The following is a 27,638-nucleotide window of genomic DNA, read 5'->3' on the forward strand; positions in this document are numbered from 1 at the left end:
CTTTTGAAAATAATACTTGACATTAGAGTTGAATAATTCCCTGCTAACATTACTGTATATATATTGTTTTTTTAATTAGAACATCACAAGAAATCTTCCTGCGTTCTGGAGAACGATCCTTCTGATTCAACTCCTGTTGAAGAAAGCGGTTCAGAAATCACAGAGGTATCGCACCACACCAGGAATAGTCTACATTTTTCTCTCTCTCATTCCCATTCCTCCTTTCCCCAGTACAAGAGTAGTTTCTTATTTCTGGCCCTCGGGGAGTTTACGGGAGGACTGGGGTTAGATCATCATCAGCTAGAGCAAGGAGAACAGGTGAGTGCCTTCCTTGACAGAAGACTAAACCTCACTACGCTCTTGCTGATGACGATCAAACATGGAATTCTCTGAGGAGAGGTCACAACTCTCACATCTCACTGAGGTTATTAGGGAACTACAAGTCGAGATACACCAATTAAAACATGAGAACCAAGTTCTCCGAGACGAATTAACTGAGAGCAGGGCAGGGTTCAGGCAATGGAGAGAACCATAAGGTGCGGATACACGTCCTATCTTGACACCCCCTAAGTTTATTCCACATTCTTCTAACACTAGTTCAGAGCAGTCTGATCAACCTATGCAAGTTACTGTTGTGTCACTTACCCCAGTTCCTTTAGCAAACCCAAAACGGTTTACAGGAGATAGTTCCTGGTTTGTGGCTTTTATGAGCCAATGTCAACTCCACTTTCTTTGTATTCCCCAAGTGTTTAATTCTGACACTGCAAAAACTGCGTTCGTGATTTCATACTTAGGTGGAGTAGCTGCCAATCGGGCTATTCCTTTGGTAAATTCTAATGACCCCCCTTTTACAAAATGTTGATAACTTCAAAGACACAAGGACACATTTTTTTGCTCATCATGTTTTTGTACAATCCAGTGACAATGAGCTTTTAAATCTTCGTCAAGGAACCAAAGACCTCACATATATCACTACTGTTCGAAATGGGATTTCTGGTTGGCTAAGGCTTGCGCCAAAGCCAGGCAGAAACCCCCACTCTAGTCAGGGCAAGGGAGTTACACGCCAAAGATAACCCCTGCTCCCCACCTTGGTAGCTTGGCACGAGCAGTCAGGCTTATCCCGGAGGTAATGTGTAAAGCATTTGAGCAACACACACACACAGCAACAACATACTAGGCACACCACAAAAGGAACTCCACACAAGGTTATATCAAAAGTAGCCTTTGTATTATCAAAAAATACATTAGAATAGTAATCACACAATATACACTGTGCCACCTGGCACTGGGCAATATTTACAGGGGATTATATACACATAACAGGGCCACTCGGGCCACTGTCAGAACCATCACTTAGTAAAGATAGTAAATGTAGACATATAATAAACATGGAACACAACCAGTAATTACTAGCAAACACTGTACTCAGCATCATCCTGTAACACAAACCATATTATCCACAATATCACATTTAGGCGTGAAATACATTCTGCGCCAACCTCACCAGCATAAACACATTATGCAATCTTCTCATAAGACTAAACGCATTAGACCATAACCTCCTAGGCATAACTCACATTAGGGGTATACCTCACAGTAGGGAATAATTTCACTAGCATAACCCACAGTATGCAAATACCCTCATACCTATACCATATTTAGAGGCATATATCACAGTATAGAATACCTCAAATATAAACACAGTGTGCACAACCTAATAATCATAAAACCACATTAGAGGCATAACACAGGGTACGTATATTATAGCAGATAAATCACATTTCCTAGCACCACATAAATCACATAAGGGCCTGGCGCCCTACAAACCTAACAGTCCCCCTGGCCAACTGACCTTCTCAAAGGGGCTCAAAATGCCCTGTGTCCAGGGTGTGCTGCCAATGCAGCAGGATCCATGTGCACAATTGCGCTGGGGCAGAGGAATGCATCTCACTCCTCTCTCACACAATGCCCCCAGAGGAATGATGGCCTAAATGTGGCAGCTGGCACTAAGTGATGCACAGCTGTGAAGGAAAGAAGGCCTGGGCGCCCAATGTGCCCCCTGACCAAATAGGCAGAAGCCTTGCAGCTGCCCGCTACGGCGGCGCAACTGAGAAATGACCACAAAGGCCCTGCTCTGGGGCTCTCGAATTAACTCTGCCCAAAACGTTGCAGCTGCTCACTGTCAGGTGGGGCGTCTGAGATTGCTCATCCACAGGCATGGGCCCCTCTGGGCCCTCTACAACCAAATCAAGAAGCCACAATGCACGTAAGTATAGATACACTTGAAAAGCAATAAAAGCACTCAAATGCATGCAAAACGAACTTAGTTCGAGGCCGGGGTCTACGCGACCTGGTGATGCACAATGTACCTGAAGTTTAAAGGGGCACGGCACGCAGCTTCCTGAGGAAGCCGCGATGATGACAGGTGGACTCGCAGTGGCCACAGCTCCCAGCTGCAGTGGTCCGCGGCGTGCACTCATGATGATCCTGAGACGGTGATTAATGGCGGGCACTCAGAGGCACAGCTCCTCAGCTGCAGCGGTCCACAATAGCGATAGTGATGATTCTCGTAGCACGGATAGATGCGGGCTCTCAGCGGCAACAGCTCCTCAGCTGCAGTGGCCCACTATAGCGATAGTGCTGAGTCTCGTAGCACAGACAGATGCGGACTCTCAGCGGCAACAGCTCCTCAGCTGCAGCGGCCTCAATAGCGATAGCAATGATTCTCAGCCCACGTTCCCCGCAGTAGACCCAGAGGCTCTGGAATTCTCTACAGAAGCCTCACCTGCGAGTAGAATCCCCCTCAATAGGAATTCAGAAGGCTGATGGGTGAAGTCTAATGTCCCTGAGACTTCAGCAGGAGGCAAGCTCAAATCAGGCCCTTGGGTAGTTGCTTCAGCAAGATGGATAGAAGTTTCAAAGACCTTTCTCTCTAGTTACATGGACAGAAGTTCGTCTTGACATCCAGAAGTAACACACAGTCCTGGAAGAGTCAAAGCAAAGCAGAAGTGTCCCAAAAAGACCTCCGAGATGAAGGGGCAATGCGGGGCCCAGAGACGCAAGCCCTCATGGCAGCCCCCCCCCCTTGGCCCCCTGCAGCAGCACGCCCCTGCATGAATCAGGAACCAAGACTGAACAACCTCATGGGGTCACTGCCCCTAAACTTATACCCAGAATTCTTTTGTCTGTAGTGCAGGGCATGGGGGAACCAGATGCAACTGGTTCAGGGGGATTTGGAGCACTTTGTTTTGCAAGCTCCTTTTCCCCTTTGTCAGGTGGGGGCTAGCTGATCAGACACACCACAGGGGGCGGAGTCAGCATTGTACTGGGCAGGCACCATCCTATTGAGAGTCAGGGGATTACCCCTCCCACAACTCTCAGCCCCGGTGTTCCATTCAGCCTAGCACTGACTCATCTTGACCCTCCTGGAGCCACACACACCTTCCAGCTCCTTTCACTCACAAGCCAGACATGCAATTCACATCAGGCAGGCAGACACATAGCACACAGAAATGCCAACTTCTGAAAGTGGCATTTCTAAAATAACCACAATAAATCTGCGCACATTTATTCACACAAATTCATACGTACCAGACTTGACCATACTGCTCCTCTCATAACAGGAATTACCACTGACAGACACTGATCAGGGGATACCCAATGCATTCCTATGGGAGGGCAGGCCAACCTTACAAATTTAACACAGAGAGCGCACGCACTTTATAATGGACCACGGTGCTAAAGTGCCCAGAGGCCTAAAACCACCAAGAAAAACTACGACTGACTACTGGTTTAGCACTTAAAATCCCAAAGTCTCAGAATTGATATTTCATTCCTGTGCACAAGTCTTCCGGAGTGCGTCGTAGAACAACTCCACTTAGGTTCATTTGAAACGAGGAAAAAACAAAGAGGAAGGTGCACCAGATAAAGAGAGTCAGATCCAAACAAGTATCCTTAATGTTTCCTTTTATTTTCTTCCAATATGAAGAGATAAAACCCAGCCAACACTGGAACTTCTTCAAGGCTGTAGACAAGTAACATAACAACATATAAATGACATGTACAACGTATAAAGCCACAAACACCACAAAGAGATATATTAAAAAATATATATACAAACTGTAGATACAGAGATCAGAACGCACAAAAGCCGTAAAACATGGCACATATATAAATTATTCAAGATAGTATATACATAAGACATCTAAAACAAACATGTATATTTACATATCTAAAAACGTAACACACGAATATACTATGAGCATGTTCCAAAAGGACCTGTCCTAATTAGTTCTAAGTCCTAATTCATGTTTATAACTAGCCAGTTATATTTCGTTGGTTCATGTCCAGGTCAATTTATTTATTTTTAAGAGAAATAGAAAAGAAAACAACAACAACAGAGATCAAGGCAAATCTGCAATAGTCCGTATACATAAATTCCATGTTAAGGGCAGCCAAGAAAGGGGAGGGATGGTGAAAGGAAAGGAAAGGGAGAGATAATGATATAGGGGTGATAATTTGATAATCATAACAATAACGATAAAGATAAAAATATCCCGACACTCACCACGAATAAGTTCTTTGCGTCATTCAAGTACAAAATACAGTATGGCATAATCCCATGGGTATGGAAAATTCCCAAAGTCGAAAATCTAATGTAAAAACAATATATAGATATATGTATATTGAAAACCAAGCCTAGTAGTTCTTAGACGGAAATTAGAGAGTCCTAGATATATACGACACTCGAATGGCTAACGATGCCTATTTTAAAATAAGAAAATAATAAAGCAAAAATACCAAGTCCAGAATCGCTCCAAGTTGTGAAAACTATTGTTACATTTCAAAGGCAGTGATGTTTAGAAGGCTAGGATGTGTTTCTAAGTCTGAACAACCCGCTTTAATAATTAAAAACAGAGGAATATATAAGTCCAATAGTAAAATAAAACATTTAGTATGATCGTGACAATTACCAGGCAAAATAGTTTCAAGATGTAAATCAAAAAGGACTTACCCAAAATTTGAGTGTTAGTCTTAGAAAAAAGGTTTTATATATCAAGCCTCCAAGTCAACAAGTTTGTCGGTTTAGTAAAGTTGATATTAAATCTCCATAATACGAGCGAAATCAGAAGGGTTCCAAAAATCTAAAAGCAGATATAAAAAAACTAATGATCCACATATGTCACCTTGCGAGTCCCGAGGAAAGCATAATACACTAAATTTTATAGCACATATCTTAAGAACAACTGCCTTATGGTCAATGTAGTTGAAATAACCATGCAAGGGAGTGCCGATACTACCACCTCTGTCTTGTAGTCAATGACACTTAAGTAAAACAAAACAAGAACAAGCGGTAGGCCTGAAATTGAGTAAGGACAACAATGTATGGCTGAAGAAGCCCGTTTTCGCACAGGAACTGCCGAAAGCTATTAGCATTTCAACCAATAACAAGTATGGGCCTACAACCCCCCGGGGCCGGCCGCTAAGCAGTCAAAGCAACAAAGATCCAATGTTGACACAGGCAGAACCTCGGGGAGCAGAATCTCCATGCTAATATATTCTCGGCCAGTGAATGGCGCAAGTAGGACACCAGGATTAAGAAGGCTTTCATTTTATAATAGGGAAAGACGAAAGGATCAGGTGCCAAACAATTTCCCAGCAGCGAAAAATGGCAGGCAGAATAACAAACGTAAACAATAAACGGCAATCTATCGAGTCAATGGCGCTAAAACAGGAAGTGCAGGATGTAGAGAAGTGTCATGACCAGTTGCGCCTGCAGTCCCATGCCCTAAAGCCCAGAAAACGCCCCGGAAATTGTGGCACACATGAAAAAGCAATGCTTCACAACAAAGGAGTTGTACCACGCTGATCCCAGAAAGAAAAACAAAGAAGAATCAGAGCAGCAGAGCAAATACACGGACACAGGAAGAAGCCTGAAGGTAGTGCCTACTTAATTTGAAAGGGGTATAATATAACCCATTCCACTGTATGTCTCAAACTTCAAAGTCACTATCCTAAGAATAACAAGTAAATAGCATTGGAAAAAGTTCATTTATAAAGAATAAGACACGCTCGTACCTAGGAAGTCCCATATTCCGAAAGACCGGGGGAATAATAAATCCACGCGGCGAAAATGTTCGTGTCGTGCCCCATTCAGTTCGAAAGCACAGGAAGTGTCAGTCATATGACCGTCAGCCACATCCCATACCTCGCGATCTTTTGATTCGAGAGAAAAAAAGGGGTATGGAAAAAAGAGACGCCATGTTGAAACAATGAAACATGTCGTATGGTTTATAGGTATGCCCGCTATTTGGACTAGTTGGTGAGTCCCATGTCAAACATTAAAAAGCATATTGGTGTCAAAGAAATTTTTTGCAAGGAGATTAATTAATTTTATCAAATAATGAGCCCGATAATGGGCCAAATTAATGAGTCACATATCACACGATATTTATAGTCGGAAAAAAGATAGAAAAACACGAAGATTATTAGAAAAAAGGGGTGGGAGCCATGGTAAAACGGTGGTGCAATTCATCGCAAGATTCTCCCCAACATCGAAGAGCATGCCATTTTCAACAGAATTAGAAAAGGGGTTCCAATTCTATCGCAAAACCAAAGAGCAATGGGCCTGCATAAAATACTCAAAATCAAACATTCTTTTGGAAATTAATCAACATGCCTATGGGAAGTGAGAGAGGGGGGCCGCCACACAACAATAAAAGAAAGAAAGAACCCAGAAAACACCAGGGCAACCGAAAATAAAGAAAAGAAAACGGCCTTACAAGAAAGCCAAAAAAAGAGGGCTCTAGAAACTATATTAAAGGTCATAGGATGGAGAGTTACATTGCACTACTGTACCTGAATGTAACAACATATCCATGAAAGAAAAAATATAAATAGTTTGTTTAGAGGAAGAAATGCATTTCAGAATCAGAATTGTGGCCCTGCGTGATGGCTCGCAAGCGACAAATCCATTTTGATTCTAATTGTCTGAGTGCCAATTCACGATTTGTGCCCCTCTTACTTATAGGTACATGATCAATGCCGTGAAACCAGAAGAGATTACTGCCATTATGTTTGTTATTATAGTGTTCAGTAATAGGGTATCTGATATCCCTATTGATTAATGCTCTCCTATGTTCTTGTATTCGAATTTTTAAACATCTTGTGGTGCTCCCCACGTATATGATGTTACATTCACATCCCAAAATGTATACCACATGAGAATACAGCAACAAATTGCTAGATAAAGCTGAACAGAGAATCCTCTGTACAAATAGGGACTCTACATTACTTGACACTCCCTCTGCACGGGGGACTCTAAAAAATGACAACAAAATGAGGTTTATTACCCAATATACTACCAATAGCAATAACATCTTTAATGCTTTACGCAAAAATTCGCATCTCCTTTCTTCAATGCCTGGACTAAAGGATTGCATTACAAATAGGCCTGCTATCACATACCGAAGGGGGACCTCTTTGAGAAAACAACTCTGCCCCAGTTATGTCGTGACTCCTCCAAGAAATGGAAATTGGATACCCAAGAAACCTAATGGTTTTTTCACTTGTAGTCTGTGCAATATTTGCAGTAGTGGAAAAAATAGGACAACGTCCTTTTCCTTTAACAGTCCACGGATTTATAACATCACCCACTTCATCAACTGTAATACCACTCATGTGGTATACATTTTGGGATGTGAATGTAACATCATATACGTGGGGAACACCACAAGATGTTTAAAAATTCGAATACAAGAACATAGGAGAGCATTAATCAATAGGGATATCAGATACCCTATTACTGAACACTATAATAACAAACATAATGGCAGTAATCTCTTCTGGTTTCACGGCATTGATCATGTACCTATAAGCAAGAGGGGCACGAATCGTGAATTGGCACTCAGACAATTAGAATCAAAGTGGATTTGTCGCTTGCGAGCCATCACGCAGGGCCACAATTCTGATTCTGAAATGCATTTCTTCCTCTAAACAAACTATTTATATTTTTTCTTTCATGGATATGTTGTTACATTCAGGTACAGTAGTGCAATGTAACTCTCCATCCTATGACCTTTAATATAGTTTCTAGAGCCCTCTTTTTTTGGCTTTCTTGTAAGGCCGTTTTCTTTTCTTTATTTTCGGTTGCCCTGATGTTTTCTGGGTTCTTTCTTTCTTTTATTGTTGTGTGGCGGCCCACCTCTCTCACTTCCCATAGGCATGTTGATTAATATCCAAAAGAATGTTTGATTTTGAGTATTTTATGCAGGCCTATTGCTCTTTGGTTTCGCGATAGAATTGGAACCCCTTTTCTAATTCCGTTGAAAATGGCATGCTCTTCGATGTTGGGGAGAATCTTGCGATGAGTTGCACCACCGTTTTACCATGGCGCTCCCACCCCTTTTTTCTAATAATCTTCGTGTTTTTCTATCTTTTTTCCGACTATAAATATCGTGTGATATGTGACTCATAAATTCGTCCCATTATCGGGCTCATTATTTGATCAAATTAATTAATCTCCTTGCAAAAGATTTCTTTTTTTTTTTTTTTTTTTGAAAAACCTTTATTAGCATTTCAACCAATAACAAGTATGGGCCTACAACCCCCCGGGGCCGGCCGCTAAGCAGTCAAAGCAACAAAGATCCAATGTTGACACAGGCAGAACCTCGGGGAGCAGAATCTCCATGCTAATATATTCTCGGCCAGTGAATGGCGCAAGTAGGACACCAGGATTAAGAAGGCTTTCATTTTATAATAGGGAAAGACGAAAGGATCAGGTGCCAAACAATTTCCCAGCAGCGAAAAATGGCAGGCAGAATAACAAACGTAAACAATAAACGGCAATCTATCGAGTCAATGGCGCTAAAACAGGAAGTGCAGGATGTAGAGAAGTGTCATGACCAGTTGCGCCTGCAGTCCCATGCCCTAAAGCCCAGAAAACACCCCGGAAATTGTGGCACACATGAAAAAGCAATGCTTCACAACAAAGGAGTTGTACCACGCTGATCCCAGAAAGAAAAACAAAGAAGAATCAGAGAAAAAAAAAAAAGGAGGCCATGGAAAAAAAAAAAAAGGGTAAAGACTAAAGAATCCCCTTCCCCAACCCCCCACCCTGCACCTCTGCAGATGAGTACGGCCCCCCCCCCCAGCAGTGTGCCTGTCGCCCTGGAACCAGACCCGAAATATAGAAGAACAGAGAAAAGGGAGTAAGAAAAGAATCCCACCAGACGGGGGGGTAGAGGGAGTATTAATAAACTGGAGGAGGGCCTTCAAAACATGCCCCCGGCTTCTCCCTCCCGCACGGTAAGTTTTCCCCAAGGCAAACAGTAAGCAGCACAAAATCGACCATGTCAAAGAAAGATGGGGAGCATTATGCACCAATTATACTAATAGCTATGCCATGAGAGCACGCAACCCCTGAGCCCGCCCGTCTACTAGATGACCATCCCTGAAGGATCCGCCTTATCCTTGACCACTCTTTGCAAATCTGCCCATGCATACCCCTCGACCCAGCGCCATGTCCAATGTTACAAGGTAAAGGAGTGTCCAAAAACGACCGGGACGCGACGCACACAGGTGGGGTGGAAGTCTTTGAGTACCAACACAGTCCGCATCATGGAGTGACATCTTTCCCAGTGTTGCCCCAGGATCTGCACTGCACACAAGGTCCAGGAAGGCGGAATCAGCCAGAGCAGACAACTGTTGCTTGAATTTTCCCTGGGTCGCCGGAGGCCGTGCACGGGACGAGGCCACCACCTCCCACTCAGGTCCAATACCTCCGGAACAGATCAGACCCACAGCCAGCCGATCACACGGAAGCATACTGTCCGGAGTTTCCAGCTGTTCATTAATCTCAGGGGTGGCCGCGACATTGTCCTCCTGTGTGCAGTGTGGGAAGTCCCTGTGTACCTGAGGACAGGCAGGCCGCAACTGTCCCGACGCTGATGCCACACCATCGAGCTTACTCCCCAAGACCCCGATGCCATAAACCAAGGTGGAATGAAGGGCACCGAGAGCCTCGAGGAGGTCGCCGTACCCCAGCACAGCTCTCTGCGATCGCTCCGCCACACTCCCAAAAGTCACACACTCCCAATCCTGCTGTGACCCGGTGGACAGGATGGTAGGCCTCATCATAACAAGATGGCCACCGGGTAGGCCCGACCCGTATTGGGACCGGGACCCAGGGACAAGCGCCTCAAGGTCCACGTCGCTGGAAACAGGGTTCCGGGGGCAGGCAAAAATTATCCGTTGTGTGGTCACGGGCAACAGTCGTCCCCACCACGGACCAGCGCCCGCGAAAATCCGGGAGCAGCCCGCAAGAATCAGGGCGAGTTACGGGCGGCGTCCGGACAGCTCACCGTCAAAGGCAGGGGCAATCACCGGATAATCTCAGAATTGCCACCCCGGGCATGCACTCGGTCCGCTACGCTTAGCGGTAGGGACGACCACGGCGAAATGTAAGCCGAGGTGTGCACCGCTCCGGTGGTCCGACTCCACCCAGTCACCACAGGCCGCTGTTGTTGAACTGCCACCCGGCCAAGGCGTCCACTCGAGGTCCTGGCTCCAGGGCTGCACGGGCCGCAAATTTCAAAGGCACATTTCTCCGGCGGTACCGCCGCCAGAAACTTCGGAGTCACACGGTCGGTTGCCGCTCTCATTCACAAATACGAGCGCGTAGCGCAGGCTGAGGATCTCATGCAGGATATCCGTGCGGGATGCGGAGATTCACGGAGCCGGGAGTCTACGCTGCCGTCCCGGTCGCCATCTTGGCTCCTCCCCCGCAAAAGATTTCTTTGACACCAATATGCTTTTTATTGTTTGACATGGGACTCACCAACTAGTCCAAATAGCGGGCATACCTATAAACCATACGACATGTTTCATTGTTTCAACATGGCGTCTCTTTTTTCCATACCCCTTTTTTTCTCTCGAATCAAAAGATCGCGAGGTATGGGATGTGGCTGACGGTCATATGACTGACACTTCCTGTGCTTATATCTTTCGAACTGAATGGGGCACGACACGAACATTTTCGCCGCGTGGATTTATTATTCCCCCGGTCTTTCGGAACATGGGACTTCCTAGGTACGAGCGTGTCTTATTCTTTATAAATGAACTTTTTCCAATGCTATTTACTTGTTATTCTTAGGATAGTAACTTTGAAGTTTGAGACATACCGTGGAATGGGTTATATTATACCCCTTTTCAATTAAGTAGGCACTACCTTCAGGCTTCTTCCTGTGTCCGTGTATTTGCTCTTTACAGCTTTCGGCAGTTCCTGTGCGAAAACGGGCTTCTTCAGCCATACATTGTTGTCCTTACTCAATTTCAGGCCTACCGCTTGTTCTTGTTTTGTTTTACTTATGTGTCATCGACTACAAGACAGAGGTGGTAGTATTGGTACTCCCTTGCATGGTTATTTCAACTACATTGACAATAAGGCAGTTATTCTTAAGATATGTGGTATAAAATTTAGTGTATTATGTTTTCCTCGGGACTCGCAAGGCGACATATGTGGATCATTAGTTTTTTTATATTTGCTTTTAGATTTTTGGAAACCTTCTGATTTCGCTCGTATTATGGAGATTTAATATCAACTTTACTTTTCATACATCTCTTTGTGGTGTTTGTTGCTTTATACGTTGTACATGTCATTTATATGTTGTTATGTTACTTGTCTACAGCCTTGAAGAAGTTTCAGTGTGGATCGAAACGCGTTGGCTGGGTTTTATCTCTTCATATTAGAAGAAAATAAAAGGAAACATTAAGGATACTTGTTTGGATCTGGACTCTCTTTATCTGGTGCACCTTCCTCTTTGTTTTTGCCTAAAACCACCAACACCAGGTCACAAAAAAGGCAAAACGTTTAGGGGTGAACCTGCCAAAAAGGGCAAAGTCCAACACAACCCCCTTCCAGCCAAATCGCAGGGTAGACCAATCAATACCTTGATGAACTTCCCTGCTTCGGGCGATAGAACACGGACGCGGGTCCTTACTGCAGAGACACCCTCTGGTTCCACGCCACTCTGAACCCATGAGGTTCCCTCTGGGAAAAAAAAAACCTCTTAGGCCCAACTAGGCTACTCCCTAGTTGTCCACGGCCAGGGCCACCCAGATGTCACTGGTCCTTGCCAAACCACAGAGTAGGGGCAACAACCCCTGGCACATAATAACCATTCTCCTCTCTCCCTCTCAGTGTAGTTCCAAACTACCACTGATCCTTCAACCTAGGGTCCGCACCCTCCAGCTGACCAGATGTCACGGGCAAAGCGCCTCCTCACCCTACCTCTACTTCTGGAGTTCCGCACTCTCTCAGGAGAAGCACCCACCAGAACACAACTTTCCCACCAGTTCAGGACCTCTCTCCATTAACTGGTCTACTACCTGTGATCCACATTCACCGGCTGCACCGGGGTCAGAGGCGAGGACTCCCACCCTCTGCACCCCCTTCCAAGGCCTTATACCCTCCCAACTGGAGTGGTACCCCTAGAAGGCAAACAGGTCAGGACACTGATTACAGTTGCCCTTCCAACATAGGGACGGTACCCTTTGGTTCAGATGCCCAGCGAACCAGGACTTCATGGGAGTACATATACCCTCCCGAGGGTGACACATAACTAATGTGTTGTGTGACAGTCTGCCTGGCGCAGAGCTCACGACCTCCTCTCCCACTGACAGTGCGCGAAGATGCCCCAGGACAGAAGTGGCATCACCATGGTCACTCATTGGTGGATCAGCTATTCTGGCTGGCCCATGACCCAATGGTTCTTCCACTGGGGACTCTTTCCCCCTCTCACCCCTCAATCTGGACTTCTGCACCCTCCACTTAGGAGTGGCACTGCCAGACACCAGAACTGATGAAGGCCTGGTTACAGACACTCCCAGCTCACCTAACAAGGAAGATACCCCTCGAAGAACTGTCCAACAGGACAGACTAGGCTCTCTACCTGGTGTTCCCTCTAAGAACCATCCAATACTGGAGCCTGAGGTGTGGGCACTTTGAGACACAGCCCAATCTCACTCCTTCTCCTGAGAGATAGGATGTGAGTCCCTACAACCTCGTCACTTATAAGGGTACCTAGCTGGGCTACTCTGAATCACTTCCACCACCCTGGGTTGAAAGACACCTGCACCATTCTTCTAGTATCCCTCCCCAATGCAAGCTCCCTAGAATCAAAGAACTTACACACACTCCAACGGATGTTGGCGTGACTCCGGAAAACAATTATGGGGCACATTCTCTCTGACAAAACAGATTGAAGAGCCCTTTAACACAATTTTCCATGCTAACCAATCACCCAAACATCCAGTGCATCAGAACATTCATCCACACTCCCCCCACAAGACTGGTGAGACAGCATCTTACTGCCCCTGAAACACAACCTGTACCCCTCTTAACTGGGAACCGGGAATGCGCCTTCTTGCACTGGACTACTTATTGCTGTCACCACTGGATCCCACCCTTACTGGGGATTCCAGAAAACTACAACTGCACTTAGGGGATAATCTACCCTCCCGAGCTAGTTACTCCATGCCAATTAAGTAACCACTGTAAGCCAACCCTAGAAATAGCAGACAGCACAGGGGCAGTACAAAACTCCTCCAGATTTTCTGGTTTCTGTCCTTGGCAGGACACCCAACTCATAGTGCAACAATAAAACATATTTTAAAAAAATGATACTTAAAACGAAGTCAGGAACAATAATGCCCAAATATGTGACCATCTAAATTCAGAGCTTGTAGTGCAACCAGTTGTCGCTGTGGTACTGCGCAAACGCACGTCCTAACCCCACCGCTGACCACCAATGTTAGAAATGGGATTTCTGGTTGGCTAAGGCTTGCGCCAAAGCCAGGGGAAACCACCACTCTAGTCAGGGCAAGGGAGTTACAGGCCAAAGATAACCCCTGCTCACCCCCTTGGTAGCTTGGCACGAGCAGTCAGGCTTATCCCGGAGGCAATGTGTAAAGCGTTTGCGCAACACACACACAGCAACAACATACTAGGCACACTACAAAAGGAACTCCACACAAGGTCAAAAATAGCCTTTGTATTATCATAAAACCTATTAGAATAATAATCTCACAATATACACTGTGCCACCTGGCACTGGGCAATATTTACAGGGGATTATATACACATGACAGGGCCACTCCATCCACTGTCAGAACCAGCACTTAGTAAAGATAGTAAATTTAGACATATAATAAACATAGAACACAACCAGTAATTACTGGCAAACACTCTACTCAGCATCATCCTGTAACACAAACCATGTTATGCACAGTATCACATTTAGGCGTGAAATACATTCTGCGCCAACCTCACCAGCATAAACACATTATGCAATCTTCTCATAAGTCTAAACGCATTAGACCATAACCTCCTAAGGATAACTCACATTAGGGGTACGCCTCACAGTAGGGAAAAATCTCACTAGCATAAACCACAGTATGCGAATAACCTCATACCTACACTATATTTAAAGGCATATATCACAGTATAGAATAACTCAAACATAAACACAGTATGCACAACCTCATAATCATAAAATCACATTAGAGAAATCACATTTCCTAGCACCACATAAATCACATTAGGGCCTGGCGCCCTACAAACCTAACAGTCCCCCTGGCCAACTGGCCTTCTCAAAGGGGCTCAAAATGCCCTGTGTCCAAAATGTCAGGGCACGCTGCCAATGCAGCAGGATCCATGTGCGCAATTGCGCTGGGGCAAAGGAGTGCATCTCACTCCTATCTCTCACAATGCCCCCAGAGGAATGATGACCTAAACGTGGCAGCTGGCACTAAGTGCTGCACAGCTGTGAAGGAAAGGAAGGCCTGGGCACCCAATGTGCCCTCCGACCAAATAGGCAGAAATGTTGCAGCTGCCTGCTACGGCGGCGCAACTGAGAAATGACCACGGAGGCCCTGCTCTGGGGCTCTCAAATTAACTCTGCCCAAAACGTTGCAGCTGCCCACTGTCAGGCGGGGTAGCTGAAATTGCTCAACCACAAGGCACGGGCCCCTCTGGGCCCTCTACAACCAAATGAAGAAGCCACAATGCACGTAAGTATAGATTCACTTAAAAATCAATAAAAGCACTCAAAAGTGTGTGAAACGAACTTAGTTCGAGGCCGGGGTCTACGCTATCCGGTGATGCACAATGTACCTGAAGTTTAAAGGGGCACGGCACGCAGCTTCCTGAGGAAGCCGCGATGATGACAGGCGGACTCGCAGCAGCCACAGCTCCCAGCTGCAGCGGTCCGCGGCGTGCACTCACAATAATCCTGAGACGGTGATTAAAGTCGGGCACTCAGCGGCACAGCTCCTCAGCTGCAGCGGCCCACAGTAGCAATAGCGATGATTCTCGTAGCACAGATAGATGCGGGATCTCAGCGGCAACAGCTCCTCAGCTGCAGCGGCCCACAATAGCGAAAGCGATGATTCTCGTAGCAGAGGCAAATGTGGGCTCTCAGCGATAACAGCTCCTCAGCTATGGCGGCCCACAATAGCGATAGCGATGATTCTCGTAGCACAGGCAAATGCGGGCTCTCAGTGGCAACAGCTCCTCAGCTGCGGCGGCCCACAATAGTGATGATTCTCGTAGTACCGGCAAATGCAGTCTCTCAGCGGCAACAGCTCCTCAGCTGCGGCGGCGCACAATAGCGATAGCGCTGATTCTCGTAGCATGGACAGATGCGGGCTCTCAGCGGCAACAGCTCCTCAGCTACAGCGGCCCACAAGAGCGATAGCGCTGATTCTCGTAGCACAGACAAATGCGGGCTCTCAGTGGAAAGAGCTCATCAGATGCAACGGCCCACAATAGCAATAGCGATGGTTCTCGTAGCAAAGAAAAATGTGGGCTCTCAGCGGCAACAGCTCCTCAGCTGCAGCAGCCCACAATAGCGATAGCAATAATTCTCATAGCACGGACAAATGAGGGCTCTCAGCAGCAACAGCTCCTCAGCTGCAGCGGCCCACAATAGCGATGATTCTCAGCCCGCGTTCCCTGCAGTAGACCCAGAGGCTCTGGAATTCTCGACAGAAGCCTCACCTGTGAGTAGAATTCCCCTCAATAGGAATTCGGAAGGCTGATGGGTGAAGTCTAATGTCGCTGAGACTTCAGCAGGAGGCAAGCTCAAACAGGCCCTTGGGTAGTTGCTTCAGCAAGATGGATAGACGTTTCAAAGTCCTTTTCCTCTAGTTACATGGACAAAAGTTCGTCTTGACATCCAGAAGTAACACACAGTCCTGACAGAGTCAAAGCAAAGCAGAAGGGTCCCAAAAAGTCATCAGAGATGAAGGGGCAATGCAGGGCCCAGAGAGGCAAGCCCTCATGGCTGCCCCCCCTCCTGCCCCCCGGGCCCCAGCAGCAGCATGCCCTGGCAGGAATCAGGAACCAAGACTAAGCAAACTCATGGGGTCACAGCCCCTAAACTTATACCCAGAATTCCTTTGTCTGTGGTGCAGGGCATGGGGGAACCAGATGCAACTGGTTCAGGGGGGATTTGGAGCACTTTGTTTTGCAAGCTCCTTTTCCTCTTTGTCAGTTGGGGGCTAGGTGATCAGACACACCACAGGGGGCGGAGCCAATATTGTGCATGGCAGGCACCATCCTATTCAGAGTCAGGGGATTACCCCTCCCACAACTCTCAACCCCCGTGTCCCATTCAGCCTAGCGTTGACTCATCCTGCCCCTCCTGAAGCCACACACCTCCCAGCTCCTGTCACTCACAAGCCAGACATGCAATTCACATCAGGCAGGCAGACACATAGCACACAGAAATGCCAACTTCTGAAAGTGGAATTTCAAAAATAGCCACAATAAATCTGCGCACACCATTGCGCAGCATTTATTCACACAATTTCATACATAGCAGACTTGACCACACTGCTCCTCTCATAACAGGAATTACCACTGACACACACTGATCAGGGGATCCCCAATGCATTCCTATGGGAGGGCAGGCCAACCTTACAAATGAAACACAGAGAGCACACACACTTTACACTGGAATAGAGTGCTAAAGTGCCCAAAGGCCTAAAACCACCAACACCAGGTCACAAAAAGGCAAAAAGTTTAGGGGTGAACCTGCCAAAAAGGGCCAAGTCCAACAACTACGTTTAACCGTCTTCTTGCTGAAACCGGTTGGCCAGACAAGAAACGTACCTCATTTTTTTATAGGGTTCTAAAAGATGATTTAAAGGACTCCCTGGCACACAGAGTAGAATTACCTGATGATTATAGAGAATTTGTTGATCTTGTTGTTAAAGGAAAGATAAAGAAACTAAAGGTAGTGACCCAGAACCTATGCAAATAGGTGGCATCAGAGGCCATTTGTCCCTTGAGGAGAAAGAAAGGAGACATAAGGAAAAATTGTGTCTGTATTGCGGTAAGGCGGGGCATTTTGACAAAGTGTTGAAGATTGCATTAATCTCTTAGCATGAGCTGAAAGCCATTTTGTACTTGGCAGCCATTTTAGTTAGCTATGTGCTGGACATTTGCTGTTTCCCTCTCCCAGAGTCTTGCACATGCTCATATGGGCCTAGCTAGTAGAATGCACCTGTTCCTAATATAGAACTGTCAGGCTGTTCTAACTGATGTCAGCAACATATTACTCCTCCTACTTGTTGACTGTGCAGTTTCTGTATGACCATCTATGTGCATAACTCTTCTCATGTGCACTTGTACCGCCTTTTTTCAGCCGCTGTGTGGGTATATAATGCCCCTGTTCTCTGAACTCCTTAGAAAATGTCTCATACAGTGATTTAAGAGTACTGTGTGACGCATTTTTTCCCTCTTCAGAGGTTAAATAAAAAGATGTCTTTTATATTACAGCTTCTGATCCAATCTCTTCTTTGTTGGTTTAAAAGAACCAGGTGTATCAGTGAAGCCCCTGAGAAGGTTTTGATTTCTACAAAAGAATGTACTGCAAAACCTCAAAGCAAGAAAACAGTAGCATTATTGAAACCAGAACAATCTGCTTCGGGAAACTAACTATCTCGAAGAAAGAAGAGGTCGTCTCTTCGAGAGAAAGATCTAAAAAGATCTCAAAACAAGTAATAAACATTAATAAAAACATACCAAGACATATGATGCTTTTAATGACAGTCATAATCACAGTTAAGCAAAGACACATCCTATCCATTTTATTGGACCCTGGTGCAACAGGAAATGTCTTTGGTTAGCGCAAAAACTAGCAATTTCACAAGTACCTAAACCTGAACCAGAGCCTGTGAGGGCTGTAGATGGCTCCGCTCTATATTCAGGACTAATTCGCTTTTATACTATACCCTTGACCATTGTAAGTGAGAATGGTCACACGGAACAGATAGTTTTTGATTTGATTGATACCCCAACATTTGGAATCATTCTAGGAATACCTTGGTTAGAAAAACATAACCCTAGCAAAGATTGGGTCCAAAGAACTGTGAGTCTTGATTCAACCTTTTGTTGGACCCATTGTTATCAGGAAGCTCAGGATCCCATGTATTTTTTACACTGTGTTAGTACACAAGTGGAACCAGACACCATACCTATTGACTATAGAGATTATGCAAATGTTTTTGACCCAGTTCAGGCAACCAAACTTCCTCCACATAGGGTGTACGACTGCAGGATTGATTTAATACCTGAAGTCCCTTTGCCCTGTAGTCGCATATATGCCCTTACAGAACCTGAGAGTCAGTATTTGCGAACTTATCTCGATGAACTCCCGGAAAAGGGATTTATTCGTCACTCTACATCTCCTGTGTCATCTCCACTCTTCTTCGTAACAAAAAAATCTGGAGATCTTAGAGCGTTTATCCATTATCGCCCAGTCAGCTAAGCCAAAATTAAGAATCGCTACCACTTCCTCTTATTTCTGTTCTTTTAGATTAGGTTAAGGGTTCAACAATCTACACGAAATTAGATCTTCGGGGCGCGTATCATTTGATACGCGTCAAGGAAGGAGACGAAAGGAAGACAGCGTTTGGTAAAAAATTTTGATTATTTGAATATACTATCATGCCGTTCAAATTATGCAATGCTCCGGCGGCATTTCAGTATTTCATATACGAAATGTTTCATGACCTCCTCGACGTCTGTGTTATTGTCTACATAGACGATATACTGATTTTTTCAAAGAATGAAGAAAAACATGTGATCCATGTGAGAACTGTACTGCAGATGCTAAGAGAAAATTCTCTTTATGCTAAACCTGAAAATTGTGTATTCCATGCCCATTCAGTAGAATTCTTGGGATACGTTCTTTCACCCAATGGTGTGACTATGGACCCCAAGAAGGTCGACACTATTCTTAATTGGCCCACCCCTACTTCGGTTAAAGATATCCAAAAAGTCTTAGGTTTTGCTAATTTTTATTGACGCTTTATTGCCAACTTTTACAGAATTGTAACCCTTGTTACACAATTATTAAAAAAGGGACAAGCTTCATTGGACTGATGAAGCTAACACTGCATTTCTAACACTCAAAAAAGCTTTAACTACAGCTCCTCTACTTTCCCATCCCAACCCTGACCAGCCATTTTTTAGAGAAGCAGATGCCTCACAAATGGCGGTAGTTTTGATGCAAAAAGATCCAAAGGCAGGTTACCTCCATACATTGGCTTACTACTCGATTAAACTTCTACCAGCAAAACAAAATTACACTATTGCTGAACGTGAACTACTGACCATAAAGGATGTCTTCTCTGAATGGAGACATCACATGTTGGGGGCCAAACATACAATAACCATTTATTCAGATCATAAAAATCTACAATTCTTTACATCAGTCTAAGCACTTAAACCTAGACAAATGAGATGGCTACACTTCTTTAGCGAATTTGATTTTCTTATTTCCTTATTGACCTGGACAGAAACAAGTATTATCGGACACCTTATCCCGACTAAGTGAGAAGGATTCAAGAGACCCTAGAATTTAAGTCCATAATATCATATCAGCCAAACGCATAGTGGCAGTGATTCAGTCTGACACTTTCCTAACAGAAGTCAAATAAGAATCTCAAAAGGTCAACAGAATGATTGGAAGGGTTTCTGTTTCACAAAAACAAATTAGTAATTCCTTCAAAAAAAAAAAAAATGGAGCAAATCATGAAGTGGCATCATGATTCAGGTTTAGATGAACACCCAAGTATTAAAAAAACTCAGGAATTGTGTGAACGGAATTTCTGGTGGGATGGTATAAGAAAAGATATTCAAGAATATGTCAAAAAGTGCCCTATCTGTGCCCGTAATAAATCTCAGCACATAGCTCCAGCTGGGCTCATGCAGCCATTACCAATTCCATTGGTTCCCTGGCACACTGTCAGTGTTGACTTTATAACCGACCTTCCTGTCTCTAATACCTTTACTATCATAGTAGTTTTCATTGATTTACTATCCAAGATGGGTCACTTTATCCCACTAAAAAAGATACCCAATGCAACCGAATTCTGTGACATATTTATACAACAAATTGTTAGACTACATGGATTGCCTAGTAAAATTGTTTCAGACAGAGGCCCTCAATTTGTTTCAAAGTTTTGGAAGAATGTTTGTAATCAATTACAAATAGAAGTAGTAGCTTCATCATCAGCCTTCCACCCCCAGACAGACGGGCAAACTGAAAAAGTGAACCAATACGTAGAACAAACCTTATGATGCTTTACAACAACTCTAACCTCCCAGTGGGATAAAGTTCTCCCCCTAGCTGAATTTTCTTATAATAATAGTATTCATTCTGCCTTGGGGTGTTCCCCATTATATTTCATCACTGGTTACCATCCCCATAGCATTCCTACACAATCACCTAACACCCAGGCTGTGGCACCATCTGTATCAGAACAAGCATTTGCAATGCAAATCGGTCTCGCATTTTGGACCTTATAAGCATTTAGCCATGTCCCTTGTTCTTTGTTACAGGGTTCCTTACTACCCCACATCTAGGCTGCCTAGGGCTTTTATTCTGGAGTCCATTGCACAATTTCCACCGTTTATCACACTGAGACACTTAAAAACACAGGGGCAGATTTAGGAGGACTGGCGCATCCCTGCATGGATGCGCTAGGAAAGATGCGACATGCAGGAATAACTTGCGCCACCACAGATGTGTTGCATTTACAATGCGACACACCGTGGTGCAAGGATAGTCAGATGCGTGTTGCATCTTCTGGCGTAAGGGCAGCGCTTTGCTGGAGTCATGTCGCAAGCGCAATGAGACTCCAGCAATGCTCAGGGGCACCTTATACCTAACCTGCTGCGTTAATCCATATGCCTGCTTTCAAGCAGGCGTAAGGTTTTGACGTAGCATGGACGTAAAAGTGACTCAGTGAAATCTAGTAGATCTTATTGCATCACTTTTACAGGGCTACTTTGCGATGGAATGCCCACCCTGCATACATTATACCTGATGCAGGTATAATGTAGCGCAGGGCTTTACAACATGACGCATCTCACTAGATGCGTCACGTTGTAAATCTGTTGCATGGTGGCGCATTGTTTACGACGACGCTGCATCACAGAAGTGACTTAAAGGTGTAATAAACATGTCTCAAGGGGCTTGTAAATATGCCCCACAGTTTGCCACACACATACGTACATATATATGTAAATATAGAGGAATGTTCTAAAGGGGTACGGGTTGCAACAGCAGGCCTCAGTTGAAGAGAGCACCTGAGCAGACGTCGCTGGAGCCAAGCAGCATCTGTCTTCACTCAGAAGTGCTGTATTCTGGTTGGTAGTAGCACTTCTATTATTGTGTATTGTTAGCCCAGCTGCCATCCGTGCCAGCCAGAGAGTCCACAGAACCTATCAATACAGTTGAGTTTTTTTTTGTTTTTTTTAAAGATTTTTGTTTTCATTTACATGAATTCATATGATGTCTAGCAGTATTCTGCACAACGTGTAAACGATTTGGAGGCCAATTTAAAAATTAACTGCGTCCCTTTTTTGATGTTCTGTAATATTTTTTTACAAATGTGTGAAACTTCACAATAAAGTCCTTTGAATGGTTTGAATAGTACCATGTCTCATTTAAATACGTTTTGCTTTAATTAATTTTTGTGACATGTTTAACTTCTGAGTATTGCAAATTGGAGCACCTTCCAATACATTACATAATGCAGTTTAGGGAAGTTTGTGAACTTTTAGAAAATTCTGTTCCCCAACAAATATGTGCACTTTTGCCAATAATTATGTGCACTTACAGGACAGTTCTTTTCAATTAGACTATTCTTGATAAAGAGATCAGGCTGTAAGTTTAATGTCCGATCCCATGCAGGGTCGAGAGAGGGCCTGAAATTGTGCGGGAAGGTGGGGGGGTATCAGCCTCATGTAGAGGTGTCATATGGGTCGAGGGAGTTGGGGTGGCTACTGCCACGCTTGGAGTGTGAGCTTGACCTGTGCTGCCTGGGTCTCTGACGACCCCCGGGGAGCTGGGCTGCCCCTCCTTGGGACAGAGACCCGTTTGTTTACTTCAGAGAATATTTAAAGCAGGACAAGGGGAGGGGGCAGCAGAGAGACACCCCACTCCAGAGAGACGAGACCATGGTGAAGATGCAGCCGCAGGAGCAGAGGAGAGCTAGAAAGGTGTTTAAGGAACCAGAACTATCGGGGTATTTATGGGTGCCTTGTCTTGAGTTGGGTGGTGTGCCGTGTAGCGCTTTCTGTGTGTCTGTCTTTCACTCTCTGCGCTGAACTACATACTTTTCCCGTCATTGGGAAGGAGCGCATGATCGCAGTCTGAAAGGGCTATGAAAGGACTAGCCTGGCAAGCCCGGCTTTAAGTGTGCCTGGTCGCTGTGGGTCTTAGACCCAATAGAAATTAAAAAAGGTACACCTTTTGGGCCCTTAACTTTTCAAGCAAAAAGTACTGATTCTTAACAAGGAGTGTCAAAAATGTTGATGTAACCCATGCCGTTCCTGCTTATAGTCTATATGCTTAACTTAATTTTGCATTCCATAGGAGTATTTGGGGGCATATTATCAAGACAGGCGATAAAATTATCGCCGCTTTAGCGGCAAAAAACTGCTGCTAAAACGGCGATAATGGGCTTGATAATATGCTCTATGGAATTCCAATTGAAGCTCATGTTAGATGTGAAGGACATTTAGGAGGATCACATTAGTGTTGACTAAATTAAGCAACAAGAAATGACAAATTATGCCTCATAATGCAGCACATTCTGTTGTAGTATAATTTTGCCATTTTAATACACATTTGACCATGCCTTCATACAAATTCGGAGCAGTATCCCTCCATCCCTTCCCTTTGTTGCATCCAAATCCAACTCTAAAAGGAAACAGCTTCCCAGCTCCCTCCTTGCTGTCCTAAACTATATCCCATATCCGCAACTACCTTCTGTTGCTGCAACTGACTATGTAATTCAAGCAATTTGAGTGTACCCTTAAAAATGCATTGTACTCAAACTGTCCTCTACGCACAGGCTTCTTCTGTGTCACATTGGCAGTTGCACATCTCACCTAGCATCCATTCTTTGAAAACCAAGGTGCAAACAAATCTTCATAAATCACATTAAGTATGACACTGAAAATCCTGAAGAAATAGAATTACACCAGCTAATTTGTTTTTAGCACTAGACAACAACGAATCAGAATACTTCCAAAACCCCTCCTCCTGCTTCAGTCCCACACACAGTCAACAATCTGCTCTCTTCACCATGTACTCCTGTCTCACAATCTTGACTATATGAAAAAGAATAAGTATCTTCCATCACCTACAAAATTAACAGTATCAGAGAAACCCTTGCTACACTGCACACCACTATGCACCCCATGGCTTCCGTACCTCATTCTGCTTTGCTCTCGTACTTTACCCCACCACCACCACCCTTTGAACCCTTCCCAGCAATGAAATCTAACTATCATGCTCCTATTGGTGTTTTAAGCACTCAAACTAAAACCTGTAGCTCTGTCTTCCCTCCTTGCATGAGATCACAGAAGGAGACACCCACGGCACACTTCACACTCTGCGAAGGACCGTTCAACACACTGCGAGGCAGTACAGACACTTCACAACTGAGCGACAATGAATGGGGCAGTGTGGGAAACATATAACCTGCTAAGGTGTCTCTCGGAAAACCACCCTGTGCCTGCTATATGTCACCATGACACAGAAACAAGAAGGTGAACACAATAAGCGCTTCGCCTCTGGGCGCTATCTGGGCAAAAGGCCACTGCACAAGAGTAACTGTGTGCTAAACAGTAAACAGACTGCTGTGGCATATCACTGCTCATGGGTGGTACCCTCAGAGCACCGAGCTGGTAAACCTGTCTTTCCTCAGTGAATGATGGACTTCTCACTGCCAGACTGAGAGCCCTGTCACTGCTCTGACTCTGAAAGCTCCTTCAGAGTGTAATAGCGCCTCGGCAGCTGGACTGCTCACACAGTCTGGCGGGAAGGGGAATGGATGGGTAGTTGATAACAGTTTAGACAGCCCCCACCCCCATTAGAAGACGTTCCAGGAAGTGCAATTAGTGACAGTCCCTGACAGCCAGCGACAGTTCCGCTAGCACTAGTGTGACATACCGTCAGTGACAGCTCTGAACGTGGCTGTCCAGTCAGTGCCAGAGCTGTAAGTGACAGTTCCCTGCAAGGACAGTCCCATTCGTGGCAGAGCTGGAAGTAATTGAACTAGAAGTGACAGTCCAAAAGTGACAGCTACAGTCTCAGCTTGAGTCTAGTTAATGGCAGTCGTGGCTGCGTCAGTCCTATTAGTGAGTGACTGCCCAGTTGAAGACAGTCTCAAGAGTTGCAGTCACTAAGTCTAATAGAGACAGCCTGGCAGTGAGAGTCCTGGTAATGACGGGATGGACAGTGGACATCCCTTTACTGGAAGACTTGTCAATGACAGTCCTGTCCCTGAAGTCCCAGAAATGAAAATATCTTTAATGACAGTACAGCTAGTTACAGTGGTATTACTGACTGTAGAAAGCAGGGGTCATGTCGAAGACTGTCTCAAAAGAGACCGTCTACGCATTTAGTGGCATCAGTGACAACCCGATCCATGGTAGGCCGCAATGTCATATCTCTAATAGGAATCTGACCAACCCGTCATGGACAGCCTAGTTAGAGAAATCCTTGCGAGAGACAGAGTCTCGCAACCCCATCAGAGACAGTCAACGCACGACAGTCCCATGTAGAGCTCTGAGAGTGACCGGGCCGTTAATAACCTCCGTTTCATGGACAGGAACATCAGTGACCCTCCCGGCAGCGCTTCAGCGAGACTTACACAGCGACTGTTCCTTTTAGTACAGCGCTTTCAGGGAGTCTTCTATTTGAGTCGCATTCGGGTGTTTATAGCTCGTTACGTATGCCAGCCTAACCGAAATGAAGTTTTCAGAATTGTTAATACATTTTACTGCTGTTAAACTACAGAACGTTAATGCTCATATATAGTGTTTTTTTAACACCGTTAAGAAGGGCCAAGTGTGTTTTGCGCATGACGTCATGTTATGAGTGGTATCGAGGCTGAAAGCAGCTGTGGTGTGTTAGTGATGTTTGACGTCACCCCATTCGAGCGGGGCAAAGAGAAATAGTTTGGGTTACGTCGGTTACCCTGTGTTTACCTCGCCATCCCCACCTCATGCAGCTTCTCCTCTGGAGACCTCGCCTAGTCCCAGCGATCACCCCTGTAGGATTACGTGCTCTCACAGGGATTACTGAAAGTAGGAGGTGTTGAGCGCGTGCGGGGACAGGCAATGTATTGCGCATGTGTTGTGCACATTGCCATGTTCTGGCCAGACAAAATGTCGCGTGACACCAAAAAGAGTGCGATCACCAAGCCAAACCCACAAGAAACAAGCATTTCTTAATGCAATAGGACTCGTATTTACGCGAGACCTATTGCGTCGGAAACAGGAGGGTGGGGGTCCAGGAAGGCACAAACAGGAGTGAGGGGGAAGTGAGGTGGGCAAAAAGTCATGGACTGCGGGAGGGAGCGGAGGGGGACATAGGGCCAAAAATAGTTTTTGAGTAAAGAGGCCAATAGCCAGGTGTAGCGGTCTAGTTGTTACCGTGTCACGCAGACGTGACGCCGGCACGGCGCGTTGGCGCCGGATGCGCGCGCAGAGCTAGCGCGGGGGCGGGGAGAGTGAGCGCGCTGCAGCGAGGGCACAGAGGGTTGGCCGGCGCTCCTCGGAGTAACTGCTTGTGTGATATCCCAATAAACACAGCGGAAAGAATCACACGTGTCTCGAGTGCTTTATGTGACAACTTTACAGTGGCGACGAGGTCGGGACGAAAACCGGACCGACGGGAAGCACAGCAGAGGGCAACACCCCACGTGGCCCCGTGAGTCGAAGGAAGACACGTTACCAGGCCACCAGGCCCGAACAGAACACCGCACAGGCCGCCTGGAGCGGGGAGGGAGCCACGGGACACGCCCTAGCCGACCGCGCAGGTCGAACCAAAGCACAGAGCAACCGAGGAGCGTGGCAGAGCCACGGAACAGCACCCGAACGACATACAGGCTGCAGGGACGACACCGTCCACAACAGCCACAAGCATACGAGCCGCCTTCGCACGTAATCAGGCACAGAGAGCGCTGCACTGGCTACCAAAGAGGAAGAAGAGGGGTCCAGTGACAAGAGCCCCCAGAGGATTAAGCACACAAGAAACAACGATAACACCCCAGGTAGCCCCCCGAGCAAAGCTATTGACGGAACGAGCACCAAGGAAGCAAAGATGAGCTCCCCTGCAGGGTATGCGATAGCACCGGTGCAATTCCTAACGAAACCTGGTGAACCAATGATGAAATGGGAAGATTGGAAGGAATATATAGACAATTTTATAGGGGTCTTGGAGGATGAGAACGAAGAAAAATTCACCCCTCAGAGGAAAAAAACGCATCCTACTACTAAACCTAGGGCCAGAAGGACTGAGGATATACAAGAGCCTGGTACCCACGAAGAGAGAAGACACAGACGATGATGTATATGCGCACGCGGTGGAAGACCTAGATGAGCGATACCGCCCCACCGTATGTGTCTCAGTAGATAGATACAATTTTCAGCAAAGGAAACAAAAAGTGGGGGAGTCCATCGAAGAGTACGTAGCAGCATTACGGAAGCTAGCAGCCCCGTGCAGGTATGCACTGTGGGAAGACGAATTCATAAAGGACCAGGTGATCATGCACACCACCAGTGCAAATGTGCAAGACAAGCTGTGGGCGAGCGGGGACACCACACTCAAAGAAGTAATGGTCATAGTGAAGAGGGCCGAACTCTCAAAGAGGTGCGCCGAGGCTACCAGGAAAGAAACGGTCACCCCAACCATGGTGAACAGGATACAAGAGGGAGACCACCGCAGGGACCAGAAACCCAAACCACCCATAGCCAAAGGGACCGGCAGATGGCAAGGGAAGCAAGCGGACAGCGAGAATAAGAAAACATGCTACAGGTGCGGAAGTTGGTCCCACGAAGCCCACGACAGACGGTGCCCGGCCTTCAGAGCAAAATGCATGCACTGCGGTATAATGGGACACTACGAGAAGGTGTGTCGGAAGAAACAGCAGAAAGGAGTGGTGAAATATATGGACCAAAGCACAGAAGATCAGGAAGAAGCCACGGAGGAAGAGGTGGTTTCTGTCTTGTGTATATACGATCAGGTACTGAGCGTGGACGCCAAGAG

At 45.7% G+C, this 27,638-nt stretch overlaps 1 long non-coding RNA gene across 1 annotated transcript in view; it reads right to left on the minus strand.

The window, feature by feature from the left end:
* Nucleotides 1-27,638, minus strand: part of LOC146809058 (uncharacterized) — a 110,130-nt gene that overhangs the window by 14,152 nt on the left and 68,340 nt on the right. The gene's annotated exons all lie outside the window — the stretch shown is intronic.

This window comes from Triturus cristatus, chromosome 7 (genome assembly GCF_964204655.1).
Source record: "Triturus cristatus chromosome 7, aTriCri1.1, whole genome shotgun sequence".
NCBI lineage: Eukaryota > Metazoa > Chordata > Amphibia > Caudata > Salamandridae > Triturus > Triturus cristatus.